The sequence below is a fragment of the Frieseomelitta varia genome, unplaced genomic scaffold (genome assembly GCF_011392965.1).
Source record: "Frieseomelitta varia isolate USP_RPSP 00005682 unplaced genomic scaffold, Fvar_1.2 scaffold_204, whole genome shotgun sequence".
Lineage (NCBI taxonomy): Eukaryota > Metazoa > Arthropoda > Insecta > Hymenoptera > Apidae > Frieseomelitta > Frieseomelitta varia.
The window spans coordinates 307207-334720 of NW_025109795.1; the positions used below are offsets into that span (position 1 = coordinate 307207).

The window sequence follows — 27514 nt, forward strand, 5'->3', positions numbered from 1 at the left end:
ACAGCTCGCAGCTAACAAATCAGGAATTATTTTACTAAATCAAATCCTGTTACTATCGAACGTTCGGTTTTAACAAATTTGTGGGCTTTTAACAAAAAGTGAAGTGCCCTGTTCAATTATCTAAACGAGAGGCTACTACTAATCTTCATCTAGATAACATCAATGGCTTTTTCTCTTTATTGCACGAATAACTCTAATCGCGTGACTTCCTATCGGTTCCCATCGATAATTCTTTGAGACAAGTCGGCTCCATTGAATTTCACAATTTCAGAGAGACACCGTCAGTAGCAGGTTCTTCAGAAAATTCGATTGTAATCGTTTCGAATGGCCGCGGCCGCGGCTTATCTCGCCGTCGATAGAAAGGCCGGCTTTATCAGCGTCCTTGAGCTGCCCTACCACTTTCTCGCCGGTGAATCGCAGAGTGCAATCGAATATTACGTCGAGATATACGCGCGACTATGCTGATCTCGTCCTTACGCTGATTCGCGCTGAAAAAAAAAAAAAATAATTTCATCTGCGTCCTTCTTCGACGACTGTGCACATCGCGGCGCAAAAGAACTCCGCCTTTCGACGCCGACGATAAAATATGAAAACCCTATTTATCCTTGAAGCGTCACAGCTTTCTCGCCAAATAAATGGAATCCTTAACTTCACTCTCCGACGTTTTCTTTTTAGTTTTTAAACCTACAGCGTGGGGAATTTCAAAGTGTACATTTTTGGAAAATTTTGTGTTGTTGAAAGAAAAAGAAAAGAGAAAGATTTTTTATCGGAATTAAATAATGAGAATGTGTGTGTGTGTGTGGTTAGAGAAGATATTTAATATGCATTTAATATGCTCTGCTGCTGTGTAAGATTTGGCTTTTCTGTTGTTATTATTATCGATTTTTATCGAGGAAACATCCTTTTCTAAGATTAGATTGAACATTGAAATTAATAAATCAAATTCATATTTCATAACGAAATATTCTTCCGTAACCGAGAAACCTATGTCTCTCTTTTCCTTTTTTTTTTACAGTTAGTTGCAGTTCAAGTAAAATTTCGTTTCAGACACTTGGTTCGTCGCGTACAATGAAGAGCAACACAACGGTTACGAATGATAATTCCAGAGTTACAAAAGGAATTTATGGTCGATTAATAAAATTCACCGAGTCGAACTCCCCATTTTCCGTCCCAATTTTATGATTTCACTCAATTCTCAATCTGCTCCACCGCGTCTCCAACTGAGAAACAATCGGACCGTTCAATTCCCTGTCGTCTGTCCAACTATTTTCAGTGTTCCAACAACAAATTTATCCTCGAAAGGGAAACCTCATGGAGAAAACCCATTTTCCAGCCTCACAGACCCAACTGCAGAAATATTCGTTCGCGTGTAAAACAGTCGTTATCAAAATACAATTTTCGAGGGGTTCTATTCGCAAGATGCAACGATGCGAGAGGCATCGCTTTGCATCGAGGATCCCTTTGACGATGAGGCGTGAATCTCTAGTAGGAATTACTGATGAAAGGTACGTACCTTTCGCCCCGCGAACAGGGACACACTTCTCACACGTTTCTAGTTAAATGAATGTTCGAGGATCATTTGACGTTGTTGCCGCAGAAACGTTACATCGATTCGTACGAAACGTGAATCTCTCTCTCTTGTCCAGCAGAACAGAGAGTTCTCGAGAAGTATATATACGAGAAACAACGGGTTTTGCACATGGAACGATTTGTCTTGTAACGCGTTGACACAGATAGATTTTTCTGTAAAATCCTGCCGTCTTTCTTGTTCAAATATAAAGTTTAAATAGACATAATATAACGTACACTGTATACACAGCTGAAAGATTTAGGACACGTTTTTTCAAAATAAGAGAAGTATCTGTAAGTAACGTTTTTTTTTTTTCAAATTTAATATACATTGCCATGTAGAGACAATAATTTAAATATAAAAAAATAAAATTTTGTACTATATTATATTTTTAAATTATTGTAAAATAAAGTATGAAATTTTGTGCAATATTAAGAAGACGTTACTTATGGTTACTATATAATGTAGTAATGTTCTTTTTTTCAAATTTAAAAAATAAAATTTTGTACTATATTATATTTTTAAATTATTGTTATAAAATAAAGTATATTTTTAAAATATTATTATAAAATATGAAATTTTGTGCAATATTAAAAAGACGTTACTTATGGTTACTATATAATGGTTACTAGTAATGTTCTTTTTTCAAATTTAATAAACATTGCTATGTAGCAACAATAATTTAAATATAAAAAATAAAATTTTGTACTATATTATATTTTTAAATTATTGTTATAAAATAAAGTACATTTTTAAAATATTATTATAAAATATGAAACTTTATACAATATTAAAAAGATGTTACTTATGGTTACTATATAATGTAGTGATGTTCTTTTTTTCAAATTTAATAAACATTGCTATGTAGCGACGATAATTTAAATATAAAAAAATAAAAGTTTGTACTATATTATATTTTTAAATTATATTTTATATTATATTATAAATTATTATTTTTAAATTATAAAATATGAAATTTTGTGCAATATTAAAAAAACGTTACTTATGGTTATCCCTATGTGATGTAGTAATGTTCTTTTTTTTCAAATTTAATAAACATTGCTATCCAGCGACAATAATTTAAATATAAAAAAATAAAATTTTATACAATATTATATTTCTAAATTATTATTATGAAATAAAGTATATTTTTAAAATATTATTATGAAATATGAAATTTTGTGCAATATTAAAAAAAACGACGTTACTTATGGGCACCCCTATATAAATATTTCGTTCGTAGTACTGTATCATTACATTCTCGTAACGTTATTTAGAAGATGTTAAAAAAAAATCGATTTCCCCTTTTCATAAAAACATAAATTCACATAAATGTGAAATCTGTCTCTTGTTGCTATTTACGTACATTTCGTCCGAGTAATTTTCGAATTTTGCTGTTCAACCTTTTAGGATTTCGCTTCTGGAACGGTGAATTTATGAAACGGTTGAAAACGGTGGCCTGGCGGAGGATGGTACACAGGGTAATTTGCAGTTCGTTTCGTCGATGGGAATTAAAGTGAATCTGGTTTTACCGGTGGCCACCGGCGAAACAGTTCTGAACGATTTAAACCCCGTAACTGCGCGTGCATAGTTCGGAACAAATAATCGTACAAACGCGGATTATTCGATCGTTTACGTTGCCTCGATTGTTCGGGCAAAATTGCGTGCAACAGAGTGAATGGAAATCAACCTTCGAATGGCATCCCCGTTTTGTTTTCTGCCCTCGCGTGTGCAACAACCCCTCGCGACGCGTTTAATGCGATAATCGTGTCATTTTTTTTATTTAAAAAAAAAAAGAAAGAAAAAACTGTCTTCCTTTCTTGTTTCACACCGAAGTGCTTTCTCGTGTAAGTTCGTAGCGATGAGATTAATTAATTAATTGAAGCAATCAATTTTTCCGTAGAATCGAATGGAAATAGGGAAATGTAAGAAAGAACTTTGAAATTCTGAAGTTTCTCCATCATTTCTTAATTTTGAAGATCCGATTTTAGAAGCATCGTGTTGTTTGTCGTTTCATCTTTGGCAATTACGATTCGAGAAGCGATTACAAATGGAAATTATAATTGGAAAGTGTTGAGATTGAAATGGTTTTTATGTTATTATTTTAGCGCCACATGTAAAAATATTTTTTTAAAAGTCAGCGCTTCGACACTGGTAATAATTATCATTATTAATGAATATGCTTCGTAAAGTAACGTTCATAACAAGAAAAAAAAGTCATTTACATCAATGAAAATTACTGAGAATATCGCAAAAATAATGATATATCGCATATACTTCTGTGCCGAATAAATACCAAAATTATGTTAAATCTTTGATATAATTGATAAACAATGAATTATGATAGCAAAATTATTCTCAAGATTGATTAATACGATTTCTCAAGATTGCAAAATTATGCAAGGTTGATTTGCGATATCGGAGGAACGAAAAATCAATCATCTGATTATATAAAATCAAATGTCATTGGGGATTGAGAAGATTATGTATTTTATTGGCTTCTGATAACGAAGGACATTGAAAGACAAATAGAAGATTAGAATTTATTTTCCCAGCAAATTCAATATTCAATGAGAATATTTAATAAGAGTTGAATCGAGAATGAAAATCACTTTTAAATTCTATCCCAGCTGCGTGAGAAATTCTCTCCAAACGACAATAATGCGTTAATAAAACCCGTATTCTCCGTATTCCCAAAAGAAATGATCTCTTTCTTAGATCTTACTAAATTTAAAAAGTTAATTTATTATTAGTATATATCATATGATTGAAAAGGGTGAAATCAACTGATCATGAGAATGAATTTGAAATAACTTCTTTCCTAGATCTTACTAAATTTTAAAAGTTAACTTATTATTAGTATATATCATATGATTAAAAAGGGTGAAATCAACTGATTATGAGAATGAATTTGAAATGATCTTTTTCCCAGGTCTTACTAAATTTAAAAAGTTAATTTATTATTAGTATATATCATATGATTGAAAAGAGTGAAATCAACTGAGAATGAATTTAAAATGACCTCTTTCCTAGATCTTACTAAATTTAAAAAGTTAATTTATTATTAGTATATATCATATGATTGAAAAGAGTGAAATCAACTGAGAATGAATTTGAAATAACCTCTTTCCTAGATCTTACTAAATTTAAAAAGTTAATTTATTATTAGTATATATCATATGATTGAAAAGGGTGAAATCAACTGATCATGAGAATGAATTTGAAATAACTTCTTTCCTAGATCTTACTAAATTTTAAAAGTTAACTTATTATTAGTATATATCATATGACTGAAAAGGGTGAAATCAACTGATTATGAGAATGAATTTGAAATGATCTCTTTCCTAGATCTTATCAAATTATTTAAAAAGTTAATTTATTAGTATACATCATATCATCGAAAAGGGTGAAATCAATTGATTATGAGAATGAATTTTCCTGAAAGTTTACGAAACAGCGTTTTGAAATAATGATTAATTTTTAGCCGAACGAAAAATTGTTTCACAGTGAGTTTACGTAAACGTGCAATGGCGAGACTGTTTCTGAAATTTGGACGAAACCAGCATTCCAAGCGTGTTGAGGTAGCAACCGGTGATAAAATTTAATGATACAACTGCTACTTTCATAAACGTGATGATCCGAACTTTGAGTGTTTGTGAGAACGAATTGGACATTATACAAACTAAATATTCGTTTCCTTCATTTCTGTTTCAAATCATATATTTAAAAAAAAAAGAAAAGACTCCTACGCTACTCCTACACTGTTCCAATTAGGTTTTACAAGATCAATTTCAGCTGGAATTTTATATCTGATAAAAGTATGAAATATGAAATCATACGTTATTGCGTACGAGTTCTTTTTGCTGGTGACCAAAAAGTTTGAGATGAAATTTTATTTCGCGCCCTTAAATCCGAATTTTTTGCATACCTTTATCTTTATCTTGGGTCTCAAATCCTAAGCACAAAATGGCTCTACGTTGAACCATAAATTCCAAAAATACCTATCGTATATCTGAAACAGCAAACTCCCAATTCATTCTTCAAATTTCAAATCTTCACACTTTGATATTAATATCACATACTCTGTGAGCCTTTAAAGGAAATTTTAGAATTACTGTTATACACACTTTGTTGAATTGCAAATGGATATTAGTTCTACAAATAAAAGCTTATATAAGTACGGAATATTTCTTATCAGTGAATGATTCTCTAGTGATGTGATACAATATTACGTAGAACGTAGAATATCATATTTGCAAGTATAATTACGACAAATATATATATATGTATATATGGAATTATTGTTTTCTCTGCGTGTAATGTCACCACAACACGATATTTGAACTTTTAATGGAAAAATCGACAATAACAGTTATCAGCGCAAGTTGTGTATACATATTTCAAGCAATCGTATCGTGCGATTGCTTTTCGACAGAAATGGCCATGACGAACAAACAATAGACCAACGAGTGAGAGATGTGAAATTAACCACGCGTTAAATTTGACATGTTTCGCGAGTCGAAAGATTAGCTCGCGATAAATCACAGGCAAGAGTTTAACGGTTAAAGTACAACGTAATGAAGGAACTCGACGCTAGACTTTACTTTTCAGGAAATTGTTGTAAAGAGATGGATCGCGCTTGCGAGAAAGAAATATTCTAAAAATTCTAAACGAAACATCGAAAGCAGAGTACAGCAATATTTAATAACAGAAACAAATTTCTATTAGACATTTTTTAAAAGTGTGAAATTTCAAAAAAAAAAGTTTTGTAATAAAAATATATCTTTAGTAATAATTAAAAATTAATAATATTATTCATAGTTCAAAAGCAATGAAAATGAATTTTCTTAAAAATAAATGAAATTTATTTTGTACCTTTTGCATCAGGGTTAATTATTTAATTTTAATTAATTTTAATTATCTCGAAAGTAAATGATCTAAACATATATATATAATTTTTTTTATAAAATAAAAAAATAAATATATATTTAGAAATAAAATGTTTGTCGTATTTATATAATATCTATAAATATATATATATATATATAATTTTTTAGAATAAAAATATATAAAAATACATAAAATATATATTTATTTTTTTAAAATAAAAAAATAAATATATATCTAGAAATTAAATGTCTGTCGTATTTATATAATATCTATAAATATATATATATACATATAATTTTTTTTATAAAATAAAAAATAAATATATATTTAGAAATTAAATGTTTGTCGTATTTATATAACATCTAGTTTCATTTTTCAAATAAATTTTCATTTGATGATTAAAAGTGAAATTTACAGCTTGAATGGAAGAGATCGTCGGGGCGTTAGGAGCGCTAAGATCAATCATGGATGGGTCACGAGCGGGAAGGTTCCCGCCAGGAACATCACAGACAGAAATTGAATTTAACAACGCAATTTCCATTTCTCTATTTCGCCGGGCATGATGGATGTTCGGCCACTTTCGAGGCACGTCTCATCCGTCCTGGAACGACTCCGAGCCGAGAGTTTCGGCGCGTGTTTCTCGCCCTGGGTTTCCAATAACTTTCCTCGGAACACGTACTACAAAACGGTTGCCGCGCCGGACGCGTTATGGATTTTTACAAAAGTGCTTTTTAACTTCTAACGTCGACGTCCTACCCCGATACGTCCCAGGTTCCCACGGCTGCAACTCCCTTCGATCGATCTCCACGCAACTTTGAATTCAACCATTTCTGGGACGACGATTTCGTTCCGCGATTTCGGTGGGCGTAGCCGCGATTCGAGGGATGCACGGGAAGATATTTGAGAAAATTCTAGTTGCACAACCCCTGCTTCCTACCTCGACGTTCAAAATTTTTTTACTTATAGTCGATGCAATTTTTGTAATGAAATATATAATTTTAAACGTATAACGTACAGTATATAATAATACAATTGTCGCATTTAATTAGTGGAATTGTTATTTAATATTATTGTTTAATCTTTTTCGGTACAGAGACAGATGTAGCAGATGGAGTTTAAACGAGAGAAATGGTTAGTTTCAACGTTGGTAATTTGAAATTTAGGAACGAAATCTGATATATAAGAAAATTTCACGTAATTGGAGTTCATATATATGAAGATATATCACATTCAGTGATTTTCCTTTTAAACATGAATTCTCGTTCGCATTCAATTAAGAAATTCAAGTTAATTAAGCTTCAACGTTAAATAGAGTTGGATCTCTGTTATAATCATCACTACCTATGTTGTTTGAGAATTCATACGTTGAAAACAGAAATATCGAGATACTTAATAATTTATTGTTGTTAATGAACGTTCAATGAGCCGATACTCATTTAAAAATATTTAAAATATTTAAAAATATTAATATTAATATTAAAATATTTAAAAATATTAATATCAATATTAAAATATTTAAAAATATTAATATCAATATTAAAATATTTAAAAATATTAATATTAATATTAAAATATTTAAAAATATTAATATTAAAAATTGAAACTAATTAAAAATATTAATATTAATATATAAAAATTAATAATATTTAAAATAATTAAAAATATTTATTCATACAATATTTATATCATCTCTGCTGCACTCTAACATTCCGATTCAAAAATTTAGAAGGAACAGATAAAATTTAGAATAAATAATACTGGAAATACTAGAAATTTAGAATAAATAAATACGAATACTTTAACATATTAAAATATCAAAATTCCAATTACAATATTCTCATATACAATATTATAATATTATTCTTACATCATAATATTCTATTCCAATTGTAATATTATAATATTCTTCTTTCTCACAACACCGTGCCAAGAAGTTTGCTCTGTTACGAAAATCGATAAATGCACCGAATTTTTTACACACCGGTGCAAGAAACATTCCGCAACTTTTATATACATTTCGCAAACAGGTTCCAAACTTCGCGACAGTCGTTCCTCGCCTAATGTGACTTTAAAACGTTCCTTACGGCCAGATATCCGAATATTTCGGGTCGGTGTACCTATCTCTCTCTCGCAAACAGATATTTTCGGGAGAATTGCTAAACAAATCCGGGGATTTGCCGCATTGTTCGACAGCTAACGGTTCAATAATGGAACGCGAACGCGCCATTTTCTTCTCCCCTCTCGGGGCATCGATTTTCCATCGACGAAGTCGCGGTGAATCTCAAACGACGTTGAAACACAGATTCCCAATGTACTGTTTCGTATTGCTGGAAAATTAAACGCGAGAGCCACTCTCTCCTTGAAAAACGGAGAACTGATTTCACCCCGTGATCCGATGATTCATCTCTGGTCGAACCTCTTATCTAACTTGCACTTTTGCTTCCCGATAAGATTGGCAAGCAAAGGTGTGGCCACCATCTGCTCCAATATGTAACATATTCGAAACTTCGGTGAATTCGGAATTACATTTTTGTAAATCGATATTTCTTGCCTCGGTGCATTTCGAGTAAAATGAAATCCCTTTATCAAAAATAAGAAAAAAAAAAANAAAGAAAAAAGAACCGTAAGTGAAACGGTTAAAGGAAATCTATGACTGAAAGCTCCCTCTTCTGCTTCTACAGGATCAGGTTCCGAAATTCGCGACCCATTTTTCCCGTTCCGTCAAAGGAATTTCAATTAAATTTTGATTCAGCTACGCGAATCGAACGCACGAATTTACTGCAAGCCTTTCTTTTTTAGGTAAAAAAAAAAAAAAATACACGAATAAATACACCGATGAATATTTTACGACGAAACACAGATGTATTCCCACTGCGGACAAGCAGTTTATCCTCCAAATTCCTTTATTTCATCGCGTTCAATATTTCGCATTTGAATCTCTGTAACAAATTTCCAGCGAGTTTGTATCTCTAAAAGTGGATTGAAAAGGTCTGGGAATTTATTCAACTGTCGCCTTATATTATCCCACGATAAATATGGAATTTCACGTTTCCAAAAGCGAGCAAGCTACGATACGGAAAATTAAAACAGCCGAATCCATTCATTAGGAGGAGTTCTATCTTCAAAAATACCGATTTTTCACGATCCTTTGGCTTGCCAAAAACTGATCGCTCACAAACAAGTGGTAACAAGGTATCGTTACGTTTTCCCCGAACACGAAATACCGAATAGCAACGTGAAATACTGGAAATCGGGCGGCGGCTGATATTAATCAGGGAACGTATTGATAATACCGGCGATAAATAAAGTCCGGAACAGGTATTTCTCGCAAACAACGCGAGGCACGTTTCGATTAAATCCCCCCGCACATATTTATCGTGTCATTCGAATGAACCATTCCCCCGCGCATTTTGTAGACTTTCGGAATTTTATCTCGCCGAGAGAGAAAAAGAGAGAAAAATTAGAAAAAAATTTATTAATTCGCGAGAAAGACACACAGAGAGAGAGAGAGAGTTCAATTAATTTTCGTGCGAGAATCTATTTCATTTCCGGCTGCTGTGGAACGAAATGAGCCATAAAGCAAGGCCGATCCAATATACGCGACAGAATTCATGGCGAGGCATCCTCGGGAGGCGATGCAATTCGCGACACGACGTAATTAACTCGCACGACGGATTCAAGTCCTCGCGTCCGTCCATTGTTTGGCCCGCGAGTGAAATTCGTCTGTTGAAAATCGCGCCTGCCCGCGCGTCATTCCGTTCGTTCTTGCTCGCGGCCCGGCTGATTTATCGACCAAGGAAACGGCTAACGCCACCAGGGTGACGAAAACTGGGTTAGAACGGTATAGAGGCTCGATGTCTTTATTAAATATCGTTGCTTGACGATCCACGCGCGGTCAGGCGGATGCCACTTTTGAAGTGTAACACAATGGCTCGCGAAAGTGATTCAAACACTTATTGTGTAGCGTGGAAGAAGAATTTCAGTACACCCCCTCCCCCTCAAAGTCTTACTTTTATCTTTAACATTCAGATTTTTCATAGCGTAAATTTTCTAATTACAATGTGTGTTTGTAATATAATATATAATAATACAAGAACACAATATGTTAATATTGTAATGTATTATATGTTACTATATTATACATTATAATATGTGTTAGTGAAAAATTTTTAATTATAATAATTGTAAGAATAAAATTTATGGATCCTAAAATTGATGAAATTCCAGTTATATGAATTGAAAAAATTGTAAAATCAACTGATGGAGATGGATGATATAAATAGAATGATAATGTAGGATATACAATTCATATACAATTCATCCAATTCCTGAATTCGAAAAAAATAAATTATTTAATAAAAATAAAAAGATGGTGGAAGTAATCAAAATCTAATATTATTTATTCGTGGAAATGCTATATCAGGAGATCCTAATATTAATGGAATTAATAAGTTAGTTAATATATATATATATTATAATATATTAGTTAAATATTAGTTAAAGTTAATATATATTATAATATATTTTGTAATCGAATATATAACAATATGAGAATACAATATGTTGATATATTATATTTTGTAATACAATATATGATAATATAAGAATACAATATGTTAAAATATAATATATTATACGTTATAATATACTATAACATATATTATATGTTAATATATATTATGATATATTTTGTAATACAATATATAATAATATAAGAATACAATATGTTAATATATTGTACAAAGTATGTTTTATACTTATTATTTATATTGCATGTATTGTATTTGTTGTTGTATGTATAATTTGTAATTTATATTTATCGTATTATTTTTAATATACAAATTTAGTACTTCTAAGATTTCTGAGCGGAAGTGTAGTACACGTGAGTTACAAATCACGTTGAAATTTCATCGACATTGTAATGAAAGACGAACGCGATGATTATCTGTCAGTAAAAAAACCAATCTGATAATAGTGTACAGAAACTACAAGATAATTTTTAGAAAACACAGATACATTTAGTAACAAATTAGTATATAGCATGAATAATGATGTCAATCGTGTAACGAGTTAAAAATGACCCTACCGAATGTCAACGATTGAATATCTTACAATTTCTGTATATATTTCTGTTCAAACTTCACGAATATAATTATGACAAACGAATTTCACTACTGAACGAAACTTTCACTCAAATGAAATTGTCGAAATGTTTTATTATGAAACGTTATGTGAAGTAAAGATTTTCTGGTTTGAATACTAAAAAATTGGGACCATTTTATATATCATCCACCTCCCCTGCTTTGCCTTTAATACCCTGTACACGCAATATATGCAGATACATACTGAACGTTTATTAAGACATTCTGCACCACCACACCTCATTTATATCCTTCACGCTATATTTTTCATTAAAGTCACTCATATTTCTAACGTCTGCAGAATAAATGATGATGTGCCACCTTAGGTGGCACAATATGGTTCGAAGTAAAGTTTTGTAAAAAACATCGCAGCGTAGAATGAGCTATTCGTGCGACAATGTTAGAAAGCCAACTGTACTAATATCACTAAAAAAAAAAGAAAAATTAATTCCTTTCGGCGAGTATTACAAGCTTTCAAAACTTTACCGACTCTCAATTTTTTTTTTTTTTTTTAAACCTTTATACAGGAAGAAAAATACCCGAGGTACGAGTAATTATGCGAAATTATATGTTTCATTATTTGAAACGAAATCTACGTGAAAACACTTAAAACGCTTGAACGTACTGCACGTGTATTAACGTGCAATTAAAAATGAATTGTTGAAACGAAGAATTATTGACATTTAATCTCCATGCTCATAACATTCGCTTTTAACGCGCAATTAGTGTTTCAAACTTTTCTTATCAGCCTTCCTTATCGCCAACATTTATCCAACGTTAACAAAGAACAACTTAAACGATCGTTCAACGCCCAAAACCCCAAAACGTTGCTATACGACGAGAGTAGTTTCGAGTTAAACAGTTCCAACAATAATTCCCTATTATCCTAATCCCCCCTGCTTCAACTTCTTATCTCGCATTTCTAAATTCATAATGCCGGCAGTGCATATTTCTCGTTATATGCCGGTTTATACCCCGACAATACAACGAGCGATACAATGAAGATCGCAGTATCATACGAATACCGTTATTACGCGCCGCTTTATACGGGTCACAAAACCGGCATAAACTTTTTCCGGGTAACAGCATGAATGAGTTAGCAATGGAACGTGCCACCACAGGAAATTCATCGAGAATGATTGACGTACATATATATATATGTGTATATCGCTCGGCAAGATTAGCATTAGCACGACGATCATATTTCAATGTAAAATGCAATTCGACGCTGAAGATCTTCCACTTCAAAGGACACTTATCCATCCAGCGTTAGTTTCAAGAATGAAAGCGCACTTCCGGTGTACTCGACTCTATTAGTCACTTAAAGATTGCACGGACGAAGCTAAACTGAGCAGATACACACTGTTTCTACGAACGAATGATTTGGCTTTGCAACAAGATTTCTGTATAAATGTAAAAAATACTCGATCGTCACTTCAAATTTGTCGTTTTACTTTTCAAGAAATTTTTAATTGACACTACTTCGATAAATTTGAAAACAAAAAAAAAAGTTCGATTTCTTTCAGGTTACGTTGTTAATTGTAATACTATTGACGAATAAAACTTCGGTATAGCATTACGTAACGTGTGCGCCAGCTTCTTTGGCCTCTCGAGTTTCGTTTAAAATTTATAAATTTTGAAATGCAGGAAAAAACAAGAGTGAGGGGAAAAGAGAGAAAAGTGGGAAAAAACGACAAATTTACTGCCAGGGAATTATTACCAAGTACGCGTAATAATAAAAATTACGAAGCTATCGTATTAGCGGCATACCTAATTTATTGATCCATGTAGTGTATCAAGCATCCCGCGTATACGCGAGACCATAACGTTCGAGCACGTAGTGTTACAAATCCAATCACAAGGGCTCCGCGTGACTCGTTGAAAGCTGCGACCTGTGTGGGTCGAATGTCGTGAACAATTCTCGTTACAGCGCAACGAGCAGTCTTTAAAGGTTTCTCGTGCGAGCATCGATAAACTGCACCGAAACGTACCGCCCCGCTTTCATAAAGCCCGCTGCCGCTAATGCACGTTTGCCTTTGCGAAACGTACAATATCGTTTCAAAACGTTTTTTTCGGCGGCCGTTATCTCCACTTTTGCTTCGAACCGTCGGGGAATGGAGCCGAAAATTCGATCAAGTCGTCGGCAAAACGACGAAATTGCAACACTCGCTCGGGGAATTTTTACTCGAGGACAAAATGGCGGTTGGACTGTAGTCGGCGAAAGTGCACTTAGTATCAACGAAATGGGACATTTCTCAAATATCTCTTCTTTGTTACAGATACATTACAACATAACCGTCTCGTTATATGAAATTCTTTCTTTTTTTTTTTTTTTTATAAATTCATCGACATCGCAACGAAGAGACTACGCAATGATGTTCCCGCGAATTCGATTCTTTGTGAACGTTAAAATGTGCTAGAAAAAAAAAGGGGGCACGTGTCAGTCGAAATGTTCAAAATGACGTGAAAAAGTCGTTCAAAAAACACAAATGTAAAAAATAACGTGAAAAAGCTTCGTAGATCGTGACGGTAAAAATATTTCTCTGACTCACTGGTCTGGCAAAGCGAGAGAGGGAAATTCAAAGTTACGCGTGGTTAGTTACTGCGCGCGAATAATTGCCAGCGTGACCGCAAATTTTACGAGGCGCTATCATCGTTTATATCTCTGAAAATGTTTGCGATCGTTTCGAATAATTCCATTGGGCGACGCGCGCGCGAAAAATAACACGAGCAGCTTTTTATCGTCCAATTGCGAGGCGCGTGCGTGCACGCGAGTCTCCACACCGTGCCAAGACCTCTCGTGAATTTACAAATTACACTTTTCACTCGGTTCACGTCCTGTTCACGGTTTATTTCACTCATGAAAGTCGTCGTCGTCATCTCGCGACCCATTTTCCTTTGTCGAACACGTCGCCACTGTCGCGACACACACTGCGTTACCGTTAACTCTTCACGTTCGAAGGCCCTTCGCGTGAAACAAACCACGCTGCGCCGCTATTTGCTCAAAATTTCCGTAAAAATGCCACTTACATTTATATTCACGTTTGTAGTTTACGCAGATGAGCTACGATTACTATGCGCGGCTTGAGCTCAAGATAACATTCAATCTACTCGTATAATACATATTCAGACAATTGGAAAATTTTCCACGCCCGATATTGAAACGACAAGCAGATAACGCAATGTAATATAATTCTTTTTAATGTAACCTAGTTCTTAATAATTTTCGACGAAGATCGAAAGGAACGTGGGGAAAATTCTCCAGATCCGGCAGTCTGACTTGGACAAAATGTAATGAAAATATTTTTGCCGTGCTGTGGCACTCGGCCCTCCCAAAATACACTGGCGACGGAGGAGCGTTATACCTCGAACGCGTATCGAATTCGAAAACGAGGCGGATGTAATGCATAAAGTATGAGGTTAGTCGACATTTCACCGTTTCGCGTACAATTAACGTGAAACAAGGAACAGAGGGAGGGAGGGGGAAACACGATCCAACAATGAAATCCCACCGCAACTGCTTGAAAACCATTTAATCTCGTCGCGCGACGTTAAATCCGACGTTAAAGACGGATTAATTAGCAACGTTTAATAACTATATTCCCCCACGCTGGTGGAGAAAGAAACATCCTTTTCAGAAACTCAATTGTGCTTACGGTTTAAGCTCGAGTCGAGCCGCGGGACGCGGATAATCGACGAGACGCCCGCTTCGGTACAGACTCCGGATATTAATCTTATCTGATTTATCTGTCGTCTAATACGCGGCACCGAGCAAGGTAAGTAACGTACGATTTTATTAATTTATCAGAGAGTCGCCGAAGATCCGCGAGTAGATTAACATCTACCAGTAGCGTTTTATCAGATATTGAGAATTAATCCGCGCGTACCTGCCGAATGTTAAATCAATGATTTTCTCGCAATTTTTTTTTTTTTTTTTTTTGTCCCAAAATTGCAGTATTTTTTCAGTTTTAAGTATATTTAAGTATACCACCGGTATAAATGTATTACTACTTCTCAATAATTTCTATCCAGTGATGTCGTACCGACGAGTTCAAAAGTAAAAGAAACCGACGGAACTACACGGTTTCGGTCACTCGTTATGGTCCGCAGTCAGTTGGGAAGTGATTAAAATGCGACGCACAGTCTACATTAAATATTTTTAAATATTTCGCACGACTCGCGTAACATGCGCACAACACAAATATTTGCAGAAATATGTATTAATGAGAATCGACGATATATATTAATTTATATTTGCCAAATTTGAAATCAATTTGATAATGTGTACAGAAGCTACCGCCGAGATATTCGGCGGAAGCGCATGTTTCTCTTTCTAACGAACGTGTTTTAACAATTAATTATTCGATTGCACGTACAAGTCTTGATAGTTAACTGGATTATTTTTATCACTCGTGCATTCTTTTTTCGTGAGCTACTACTCGCACAAATGCAGACAATGGCGTTTCGAGACCATTGGGTGTCGTTCGGTTGAACGCTGTTACTCCAACACCAGAGATAAACGAGATTCACCGAACCGGCGCGAACGATGCGGCTCTAATTTTCCAAATTCCTAAACTTGCCACGCCGGCAAGGAAATTTCATTATAACCGTGATTAGCCGTACGCGGATCGCTCGTGCAGTTATCGTTTCGCCACTACAAAGTGTTGCGCCAAAGCGAAATATGTTAATCAGCAGGCCGTGTATCCCGGGCTAACGGGATTCCACCTGAACGCCACTTTGGAAAAATAAAAAAAGAAAAAAAGAATGATGATTTTCTCGAACGTACAAGCGCGTATTACCGAAATGGCAGTCGTTTGTTCTAACTGCGCACAAAGAAAGAGAGAGAGAGAGAGAGGGAGAGAAGTCCGGTCCGATCGGTACACGTGTCCTTGCAGGTCGAGTAACGTGCCGTCTTGAACTGGTCAATTCGCTCATCAAGCTCACAAGAGAGAGAGAGAGAGAGAGAGAGAGAGAGAGAGAGAGAGAGAGAGAGAGAGAGAAAGACTTCACGCAAGTCGAACCTTTCACTCGTTTTATTAATCACCGCCGAGGTATGCCGCATTTACCTATTTAACGTTCCTCTCGATCGAAAGAACCGGCTTGTCTTCATGAATTATTTATCCATCCTTTAATCGAAGGTTATCCGCGGTGATTTGCCGCGGTACAGAGATCGAACCGTATGATTTCCCATGGAGATTTACCACGCGCTTTACCTCCTCCCCGCGAGGCTGTGAATCCTCGATTCTCTTCTAACGTGGCACTCGTGTGCTCATCTCGACGAAGAAAAATGGCACGAAAGAAGCGAAGAAGCGAGAAACGACGAATTCACGTGAACGATTTTTTTCAAATTTCAATTATCGAGAATATCTCTCTCTCTCTCTCTCTCTCTCTGCTCGTTAGGGGAGGGTGACGATCGATCCGGGTTGGAAAATGACCCCCGGAGGAACGGGTCAACGCGGATCCGATGGGAGACCTTGGGAACAGAGTAAAAGATGGGCAGGTGTGCCGCATTCCTTTAAACGGAATACCGACACAGCCGGTAGAATAAGATTACTCGCCTCGCGACCGGATTGGCAAGAACGGAGACGGAATCCGCGCGCGGGTACGGTTCTACGGTGAATCGGAAATGCGTAACGCATGCCGCGCTATATAAAACGACTACTATGCGTGTCCTACCGGAACGATGGAAACGTCTCAAAAATCAGGGTCGTTGTAAGCTTCGTGTTTAGACTGTTGCGAGATACGTGGGTAATGCGAAATATACTTTTTCGAAAGATTGACCACGATGCTGTTTTTAGGATATGTACGCGTGCACAATGTTGGCCCTGAAGACCTCTCATCTCTTTCGAAACTTTGGTGGCTAGATTAATTGTACGTTAAATTATAAAAAGTATGCTATTATGGTATATTATAATATTATAATATTGTGCCATTAATGTTGTTAACATGATATTACATTATATTATTAATAGTATATTATCAATTGTTGTAATGTCATTATTGCCATTATTAGAGTAACTAATGTCATGATGTTATATTTATCATCACTAACATTATGATGTTGTATTATTAATGTCAACTATCTAATTATAATAGTATATAATTGTCATTATTGTTACCATGTTAGAATCATTATCTAATATTACAACTTTATATATAGTATATAATTGTCATTATTGTTACCATGTTAGAATCATTATCTAATATTATAACATTATAATAGTATATAATTGTCATTATTATTACCAGGTTAGAACCATTATCTAATTATAATATTATATTACTCATAATCATTTATCCAATTATATTATAATAGTATACAATTGTCATTATCGCCACCATGTTAGAATCATTATCTAATTACAATACCACATTATTAATTTAATAATGTAAACTGTTGCAATATAATTGCAATTATGTTAGAATCACCATCCAAGAGGCAATGAGAGCTTAATGAAGTACAGCTTCAATAAACGACTGCATGATAAATATCAGTCGCTCATCAGTAACATTTTTACCAGCTTCAATCAAGATAATTTAAGAAACTGCGCACTATGTATAAGACGTTGCTCAAACGATTCGGCATACGAATCGCTGTACACACGTAATTGCAACAGTCGCATAATTAGACGCGTCCACACGAGGAAAAAGGCTAGCACGTTATGCGTATATATATATATACGTAATACATACACACCTATCCACGCAGCACCGTTACATCGCAACACCACATGGTCGAGTATCGGTCGCGTGACACGGTCGCTAAAAAGATATTACCCAGTTTTATAATCCTCGAGACCTCGCGCTCTGTCGATCGCCTTCACGCCAGCTTCCTTCAGAGGACGGTGGGAGGGGGAGGTGGTAATCGCCTCTCTGTCTCCGGTGAAGAACACACCACGTACGCAATAATATTTGCACGTCTTCGTAAACGAACGACCGTCGGAGCTTCGCGACGTTGCTCCGCGACGAACACCACAAAAGAGAAACGTCTGTTATTTGAGAGACCACCGGTGGAAATAGCCGGCGATGGAAGTCGTCGCGACACGTAACGAGCTATCGATACGTCACTGCCCGATCCCGGACGCACGTATGCGTACGTACGTACGTGCGTGCGTACATTCGCTCTTTTGCAAGCCCTGTTGTACGAGCAAACAGGGATATACAGTTGGTGGCGGAAGACGAGAGAGAAGCGGAACGCGAGAAAGCACGACGTGATCCAACGGCGAGAATTCGTGTGAACTGAAGCGTCTCTTGAGAGAGAGACAGAAAGAGAGAGAGAGAGAGAGAGAGAGACGCTGGGCGCGAGAAGCGGAGACGATATCGGTTGAACTTATCCTCTGGCTGTGCTGAGAGACAGCAGACGGAGGCACACTTTCGCGAGACGCACGTTACACGTCACGTCGTTGTGTTTCGGCGTGTTTCGCACATGCGGCCACCGTGGCTGCGAAACGTCGACCGACCGCGCGGGCAACGATTGCCGATTACCACGAATCTCATTGATACACACCTCTTGTGACCTAGTAACAAGAACGGCTCCAGGTGCACATCCCATACGCCGCACATACATGTACATCCGACACTGCAGAGCCACTGAGGCTAGCGCCGAGGTTAGGCCGCCGAAGTGGGGGGACACCTGTTCGACACACACGCAGCAGCAGCACTTTCTACGCTTCCGACGGCAGTGCGTGGGCCCGCCGATATCGATAGTGGCAGCAGCCACGATGATCGTTGATACGACGCACGATCGAGAGGGCCTCGGTCGACCCCGGGGGTCGAGATTTATCGTACTCGAGGCGACTCTATCCTCGACTCCATTCACGCTTCACTCGCTCTCATTGATTCCGCCACGGCGACCGCGGCGCCACCCAGCGGCGACTGCCGGAACCACTTTTGATCGGTCCACTTCGAATTCGCGTTTGTACGTAAATCGATGTTTAACCACTTATTTTGCAACATCCAGTCGCGCTCGACGATCAAATTAATTAAATCGACGTATTATGGCACAGGTTACGGGTTTCAATTTGAGAGACGGAGCAAACTGCGATCTTGGGGAAATGTCAATTCGAATTGTTTTGAACTCGACCACAGACGAGATACGTGAATAGACATTGCATACAATGTATTTTTTCGGACACGATTTCGTGACACTCTGTGGCCCCGTTACTATTTCTGTGTCGCGTCCTGTCGTACCGTCTTTGTAGTAATTATGATGATAATTAAATTTATATTGTAATACTACAAATATAAATAAGAAGAACTCCGTAACTTTAGTAACATTTTATAAATTATAATAAATGATATTTAAATAACAATTATATATTAGACAAAATTTATAGCACAAATAGATAACTATTTTCTGTGAATGTTAATTGAGGAATGAATAACAAATTATAAAATGGGGTCTATATATGCATCATTGTCAATAAGTAAACATGGTAATAGCATCTCCATAGTAATAATAAAAATAAAATAACAATTTACAAATATTCTTGCGTTAAGAATTTAAATACAGTTGGCGATGTTGGTTTACAGGAAACTCACTTTTTGGCGGAACAGTTGTTTTAATGTAGATGGCGCTGATGTTAATTTTAAAGAGGTAATGGTCGCTACATTGATTTCCTGTAAACCGACATCGCCAACTGTATATAAACATTCTTAACATAAGAACACTTATAAATTGATATTTTATTTTTATTATTGTTATGGAGATGTTATTACCATGTTTACTTATTTATAGAGATGCATATATAGACCCCATTTTATAATTTATTATTTATTCCTTAATTAACATTCGGAGAAAACAGTTATCTATTTGTGCTATAAACTTTATTGTTATTTAAATGTCATTTATTACAATTTATTAAAAGTTACTAAAGTTACGAAGTTCTTCTTATTTATTTGTAGTATTATAATATTATCATTATAATCGCTACATTGACGAACAATGTGTTGCCATCTATCGGAGACTATAAGAACTGGAATCTATTACCGGTCAATACCGCTGGTGCTGCCATCTGTTGGATTTTTCCTTTTTAGCCTTTTAGTTCTAGAAATTCAATTGGCTTAGATGGCAGCACAATCTGCAAACAAGGAGCGCAACAGTGTGTGACAAGGACACTATTGCAATGCGACAAACAAGGAACGCACTACTGTGCGACAAAGACAGCAATAAATTTTAGTTCCACCATTTCACCGCTACGCGACGCTAGCGTTTCTATGTCCATAAATCGATCAAATTTTTATTATTAAAAAAAGCTAACTTGGAGGATTAATTTATGAACTTTTGCAGTTATGCCGTTAATATTAGAGATTCAGCTTTCGTCCTATTATGTTATTTGTTTTATAAAATGAACGTATAAAGATTCGAAAGTTGTGCACAATGGATCGAATAGATCGGACTCCCACTCTACAAATAGATCGAAATGCATCGAACTTTTGTTCGACTGATATTTAATCTTTCGTAAATTATGTTCAGATGTTCTTTTGTAGCTTTTCCGATCTCTCAAAGGAACTTTTATAACAGATTTTTCAATCTATCGCCCGACTTTATACACACTTATGAGAAAATTCGAAACTACCTGTTTAACTTAGCAATTAAGCATAAACGTGGCAAGTCAACGACCGAAATTTTCACGCTCATAATCTGCGGGTGAGCGTGTATGCGATTCCAGATTTTCGGTTTAACTTTCCAAAAATACTCCACAGTAAAGCTGTCGCGTGGAGCGCGAGAAAAAAGTATTCAAAAGTTGGAAACGTAATCCAAAAAAAAAAAAAAAAAAAAATACGCATCGAAGGTTCTCAGTACGAGTAACAATAATTGACACGTACAATCGGATATACATTTTATTGGTCCAGCTGTTCAACTACATAGAACTATTTATAAAACTTTTACAAAATGCTCAACGCTTCGTAATGGGAGATCTCTGCGTGTTTCTTTCATTCTCTCTCTCTCTCTCTCTCTCTCTCTCTCTCTCTCTACTTCCGATTTTTACATAAATGTCGGTTTACAAGAAGCTTTCACAAGAATCAATTATATTAATATCTTACATGTGTGTTTACGTGTGTCTGTATACGTGTGTCCTCGTGTGTACGTGTACAAATAGGTTTATCAGAGAATTCCTCGAGATATACATCTACGAACAGAGTTTCGAAGATAGCCGATTTCTCGCCTCGGAGTCTATCGTCATTGTGCAAAATACTTCCGGCCGAAGCGTCCGCTCTTTCGCGAGAAACTTTCGCGCGAAAAATCTCTCGTCCCTTCGATTGATCGAATTGCCGCGGCGATGCACAGTGGAACGAACTTCGAATGTCGACACTACTGTACGATAATAGAACTATGTTTGTCATGAACCATTTGCCAGGAGACAAATTGTTCATACAGCGTGGAAGCGATTCTGCAACAAGTCGACGACAATGAATACAAGACGCTTCGTTTTCGAGGCTTGAAAATTTATCGAGCATACTGAAACTCGGCTAAAAAACATAATAGTAAAAAAAAAAAAAAATGATCAACTGGAAGTTAGTTTACGTGCAAATGTGGGATAAAATCTAAATATCATTTGAAGAAAACAGACTCGAAGATTGCTCAATTTCCTCGAGAACGAAGTATTTTACAAAAAACGTTCTCTCGATTTATTTTCACACACGTGGAAAAATTTCCGATCAATCGTTCTCTCTCGTCATGTTGCCAGACTATACTCAAAGTCCGCGCATCGCGATTTCAATTTCTATATTTAACAACGAACAAATCATTGGCGGAGAAAATGTGCAAAGTTATCGTCTACGATGTGACAACGTAAAATAATTATAGCTGTCTAGTTGTTTTTCTCGCTTGTGTTCCACTGTGAAGAATCGTTTCGAACGATTGTTTTACATGCAGTGTCTTTTCTTTTCTCCACTTTTTAAGCGTACATTTATAGGTAGTCACGAACGGAATTAAACGTTACATACGAATATAAATCGGGAGAAACCTGGTGTGTCTACGTTTCTTACAGCGTTTCTCGCTAAAGATTGGTACGAGGTTGTCCATCGCTTCGCTCCTCCGTTTTCAACTTCCGCGCTCGCGAGATCAATAAAGATTGGAGAAAGACCCGGATCATCTATGTTTCTTTGTGGTTAGAAAGGCTACGAACGTACTGTAGAAAAGACACTCGAGATACTCGTGGATTTTTCGGGGAACGACTGTCGTTGTCGCGATGATATTTTTAAACATGTTTCGTTAATACGCGACTGTGTTCGTTGTACGACGATGCAACTTTGAATCTTTAAATTTCTTGCGTTTATAGTAGATGAACGGAATGATGTATAAATTATATTAACAATAATAAATGTAGTTTATCAATACAAATTGGTAGGTTACTGAAATATGTGCTATTGTTATTGGAGAAAATTAATTGAGAAGTAATTGGTAAAGTAATTTATATGTGTATCGTTTCGTCGTGATCAAGTTCGTTGCATAATTTTGAATGAACTTGAATCTATAATTTTGGAGTTTTTTACGGTCAAAAATAAATACTCACTGCGAGTGTAAATTCTTTTTGTTATCACATTTGTTATGAATACTTTGATTTTTTTTTTTTTTTTTTTTAATTTTATGATACTGTAGGATCTAGATGGAAGAAGATCCTTAATGGAGGACGAAAATATGAAATAAATCCTCGTGCTCTTGCTCACAACGCCGAGACAACAAGGATTTAATAATGTAAATTACAAATGGAATTTTAGATTGACGCGCCATTGATACTTAATGAGTTAATAAATATACAAGGCAATAAGGTTTGAAATATTAAACGAGCTTCTACAGTAAAAGCCGCCTCCTTTGTAAATTACTGAATAATTACTCGACCAGCGAAAAATCTCTATTCCAAAAGATACTAAACTAGTAATAATTTGGACTCGCCTTCAGCTACATATTAAATGAAAACTCCGCGTAACAAACTGAAAGATAATAAAATTGAAATAAAATAAAATTAAGATAATAAAATTGAAATTAAATAAAATTAAGATAATAAAATTGAAATAAAATAAAATCAAGATAATAAAATTGAAATAAAATAAAATTAAGCTAATAAAATTGAAATAAAATAAAATTAAGGTAATAAAATTGAAATAAAATAAAATTAAGATAAGAAAATTGAAATAAAATAAAATTAAGCTAATAAAATTGAAATAAAATAAAATTAAAATAATAAAATTGAAATAAAATAAAATTAAGCTAATAAAATTGAAATAAAATAAAATTAAGGTAATAAAATTGAAATAAAATAAAATTAAGGTAATAAAATTGAAATAAAATAAAATTAAGGTAAGAAAATTGAAATAAAATAAAATTAAGGTAATAAAATTGAACTAAAATAAAATTAAGATAATAAAATTGAAATAAAATAAAATTAAGATAATAAAATTGAAATTAAATAAAATTAAGAACAATGTAATTTTACAATTACAATTTTAAAGATCAACAATGTAAATTTCACAATTACAATCTTAAAGATTACAATTTCGAGTTCAATTTTAGAATTACGATTTTAAAGATCCAAAAATTTGCATCCTCGGTTCCCCGTCTGCATACTCGATCGATCGAAATACAGTAAAATCGTTGAAAACATACGTGGCAAAGTGTTCGACAAGGACAATATTATAATTAATTCTACGATGAGTGAAGTTTCTGTTGGTTCGAGTGAGATCAACACCTCTCCTCCCTAATTCGGGCATTGTTAACACAGAAGTACGCTTGATCGTGTCTCGAAGAATTACATTATGCGAACAGTGTACTATAAAAATTGGCAGTATACAAACAATTCACCACAAAGAGTAATTAATCGAATAGTTACGAGCATCTGGGAAACAGGGGTTGACGAGGATCGTTAAAAAGAACGACACACCGATATACTTCTTCCCTTTTTTTTTTCTCTCTTTTCTTTCGTCCCTCACGCGAGAATTTTCGTACATCGTTTTCGTCTAGCTAGGCGAAACTTGGCACATTAAAAACTAGACGACACACGTTTTACATCGTTGATATTTTCGAGTTACCTTTTCTCTTCTAACAAAGATTATGTCACTTGAAGAAGCAGCATTCCCTAATAAATTCCATTCACTGTTTGTGCATCGATGAATCGCACCCGTTCGTCCCTTTTTTCGTTCGTCGAAACGAAATTTCACTTTACACGTTTCACTAGTTGAAGTGATTGGTCGTCGAAATCCTATCTTCATTTTTTTTTTCAAGTCTATGATCAATTAGAAAGAAAAAAAATTTGGTCTCGCAATTCTTAGAATACGAAACTAAGATAAGTTCAAACGAAAGTCTGAAATCTGACTGATTTTTCAGACCCTGTTCGTCACACGAAATATTCTTCAATTTATTTCGTTTAAATAGTAACAACGTTCCACTTAAATTCTACTTTGAACGAGAAAAAAAAAAAAAAAAAAAAGGATAATGCCGCGTACAAGTTATTTGAAGCTTGATTTAAAAGTCGTAGCAATACGGTTTTTGATCAGTAAGTATGTGCAAAACTTCGTCTCGTTTTTAATCGTCGTTGAACATACTTTCGCGAAAATTCCAGATGGAGGAAAATTGAAGACTCAGGTATCATTCGATTTCAAACAGATTCTAAACGTTCGTTGTCAAACTTCAAATAAAATACATGCGTGTGCAATAATCTCTCTTGCCTGTGAAGCACTCTGACAAAAATTCTGTCCGAGTAGAAGCAGAACAAGTCGCATATTTCTGGAACAATACAATTTTGCGCGCTTAAACCGCACAAATGCATCCGCGGTTCTATCTGTCGTTCGACTAACGAGGCATCTTTCCTCGACGGCAATTTAAGCGGAAGTTGTTCCTTCTTTTTCTCGCAAACACAGTTTTCCATCTCTTTCAAAGAATCTCGACAAAAAAAAAAAAGAAAAATGAACAAAACTGACGCACAGTAAAGCCCATCGCGTAGAAAAGATTTTGAAGATCTTCTTCATCCGCGATACAACAGAAACGACGTTTGCGTGTGGTTTTAGTCGTCGCGTAAACCTAGAACACTTAATATTCAGGTACTAATCGCTTTACCGCTCGGTTTGCTGTATCGACTCGACTGCTGTATCTCAAAACGAGACGAGCTCTTCTTCTCTTTCTTCTCTCTTCTTTTGCTTTTTTTTTTCAAATTTAAGAGCTAGTAGGAATTAAACGTTCGAATCCTTGGCTGGTATCTTGATACGAAGGGGTTGCCGCGGCAATTTGATTCGAAGCTAGTTTTGATTTTCCGTCGTTTCGATGTTGCAATCTATCTCGCTGTAACCTAGTTTTGATTCTCGTTATTTCCCCCCAATGAAAATTGTTTCCATTTGGGGAAGCTATATGTTATTATTATTTTTTTTTTTTTTAGTATCTTTTGATTGATATCATTTTTGATTACTTCAGCCTCGTTTCACTCACGCATCATCACTTTTTTGAAAGTGGAAATCGAGTGTTTCTAATAATCTTGCTGTCCTTTGGGACTCGATAGACCGATTTAGATCGAGCTGAACTTTCAAAAACAGTTCTTCGAATCTTTCCGAAATCACTTCCAATTCGTGATTAATCACGCGCAAAAATTGAAACGTAATTTAATCAAAATTTCAGTGAATTACACACATAATTCTACTCTACATCTGTCAATTAATTAAATTTAATTTTCATCAAAAGCTTTGGAGAAATAAGTAGCTGTAAAATATAATTTCTCGTACGATAGATAACTGTAACGTTGCCACAACCCCCTCGGCACTCACCCTGAAGTCTTCTCTCTGGCACATTGAAACATCATGGCGTTTGAAAACGAATCTCCACGAACGAGAACAGAATTCATTGTCACGAAAGAGCGAGGGACACCAGCCGAGGATTAATATTGACTCAACGTGTGTGTCTCGATTCCTGCTGCTGGATCCTCGAAACAGAGGATCCCTTGTTTTCAAATAGCAATCACTACCAGTGTCTGAGTGAATAGTTTTGTTTTTTGGCGAGCTACTTAGTAGGGTAGAACACTTGTTTACAAGCTTCCCTTTCACTTAAAGTCTATTACTTCTCTTATCCTCTCTTTCTCTCTCTCTCTCTTTTTTGCCTTACTTATAGAAATTTAAAAGGAAACAACGATCGTCCCTCTAGCAGAGACAATAATTGAGCTTATACACGAGTTACAGAAGATTCGTCGAGCGTAATATATATTACATATATCATCCTTGATCGTCTTCTTCTCTCTTTCCTCTGTTTTCGTTAAATCGTTAACGTCGTTAACATGCGTATCATATTAAATCGTTCCTAAATAATTGTACTTACTTTCCCAGGTTTTTCTACGATAGTGTATATTAAAACGTAAGCAAACGTCTCTAACGATTCTGACTGATCATGGAGGCCAGCTCCATCGCTTTATACGTTTATGCACGTTATATAATACTCTAGAAACTTGAATTTCTCTCATGCTGTTGCAACTTTCCTGTTACTTTGTTTCGTTTCCTTTTTTTTACTTTTTTTTTCTTTTTTTTTCTTTTTTATTCTTCCGCCTCTGTTCCTTCGTGTCTCTAAATGTTATTTTATGAACACACACGGGAGGGAAGTATCGATCCATTTGTTACAGTCGAACGCTTTTCAAACGACACACAAACGAGAAAAGATATGATCTCCGTGTTTTTCCTTTTTCTTTCTAAATAAATTTTTCGGAATATTTCTCAACAGCGTTCGAGGCGTTTTTTTTCTTTTTTTTCAAAGTCGCCAAAGGGAGAGGAGACTTTTTTTTTCAACCGATATTCGAATGGAAACATCTGCAAGTTCGGAAACACCTTCGTCGAGAGGGAATTTCCATCGAGCGAAGGTATTATCAAGCTTTGAGGATTTGCGTGGTAAAAATTGTTTCGGAACTAGTCCGGTGCTCGTTGAAATTACAAAGATAGAGAA

General features: G+C 35.2%; 1 protein-coding gene across 4 annotated transcripts in view; it reads right to left on the reverse strand.

The window, feature by feature from the left end:
* LOC122526954 (polypeptide N-acetylgalactosaminyltransferase 5) overlaps nt 1–19435 on the reverse strand; it is a 44489-nt gene extending 25054 nt beyond the window's left edge. For 2 of the 4 annotated variants that reach the window (XM_043650675.1, XM_043650671.1), the window contains exon 1: nt 19109–19430. The gene's annotated coding sequence lies outside the window, so the exon portion shown is untranslated. Of the gene's footprint in view, nt 1–18378 lie in introns of all 4 variants that reach the window. The other 2 variants (XM_043650673.1, XM_043650674.1) reach the window with 2 other exon arrangements.
* Nucleotides 19436–27514: the final 8079 nt, after the last annotated feature.